A 1,572-nucleotide genomic window follows, 5' to 3' on the forward strand; every position below is an offset into this window, starting at 1 on the left:
CTAAATTGTATAAATAATATATTATAATATATATATATATAATTTAATATATACGTAAATATACTAAAAATATAATATAATCTGATATAACATATAAATATATACATTATAATCATTTAGTAACCCTAAATCCTAATATACTGCTTTGCTTTAGACCCTAACATTAATGTGAAGGCTGCAACAGCACTCAACCATCCTCAGTTCGTCAATTCATTTGAAATTTCAACATCGTCAACGACAGTCGTTTGCTCAGTTCATTTGCTCAGTTCGTCACGGCCGTCGGCAGTCGCTATCGAGTGCGGCCACTGCCGTCACGCCAGCGGCGATGACTCAGCGAGGTCAATATTTATGGTTATTTCATGCATGTTGAATTAATTATATTTGGAAATGAAAAATAGGTTTGAAAAAAAGATTATTTTTCAAGAAAAATCACCAATTTTGAATGCTCACTACTTTAATCTTTAAAATCAAAATAAAAATCCAAAATAACCGAATCGAATTTGTAAAAACCGAAATAATTTTGGTTTGGTTATGGTTTTCATTTTCCTCAATCCGAAAATCGAAAAATCGAACCAATATTCAACAATCAAACCGAACAAACCGAATGCTCACCCCTATTTATAAGTACATGTTTTATGTTTTGAATGTTTATTTTGTCTAAATTAAAAATATAATAGGTATTTATTTTTATAATTTTGTTGCTGCCTATTTCCTTTATAATTAGATATTTTATATCAAATTCTGAAATTAAAGCTACTTTGAGGCATTTTAAAATTTTTATATGTTTATTATTTTGTTTTACAGTTATAACATAGTATGTATTTTTGTATATTTTTAAAATTAGATTTTAATATAGAAAATAGTTTATCCTGTTGTTCAGTTATCATATGTGTTATTTTGTACACTAAAAATGACATTTTATATGGTAAGACAAATCATTTATTTTTAATTATTATTATTATTATTATTATTATTATTATTATTATTATTATTATTATAAAATAGAGAGATCTTTTTGTGGTGTTTTGTATTGGAAGGTATTGTCATGAGACATAGATAAAGAGAAGAATATAAAAATTCATTATTATTAATTATAACAATTAGGGGTGGACGTTCGGTCGGTTCAGTCTGATTGTTTAATATCGGTTCGGTTTATCGGTTTTCGGATTGATAAAAATGACATCCATAACCAAACCAAAATAAATTCGGTTTGGTTCGATTTTTACAAATTCGATTCGGTTATTTTGGATTTTTATTTCGGTTTGAAATATTAAAGTAGTTAGCCTCTCTTTTTCATTATTGAGCATTTAAAATTGATGGATTTTTTATTAAAATTATTTTTTTCAAACCTGTTTTTCATTCCCAAATATAAATAATTATAAATAACTCAACATGGATGAAACGAAATAAAATAATCATAAGCTTAACATAATACATAAAGTCATTAATCATTACATATAATATAACCTTGCATAAATAGTCTACAAAACAACACAAAACTCGTAAAAATAGTCCATGAAACAACATACTTTCTGCATAAATAGTCCATAAAACAGTCCAAAGTCATCAAAA

This window comes from Capsicum annuum, chromosome 6, assembly GCF_002878395.1.
Source record: "Capsicum annuum cultivar UCD-10X-F1 chromosome 6, UCD10Xv1.1, whole genome shotgun sequence".
Taxonomy (NCBI): Eukaryota; Viridiplantae; Streptophyta; class Magnoliopsida; order Solanales; family Solanaceae; genus Capsicum; species Capsicum annuum.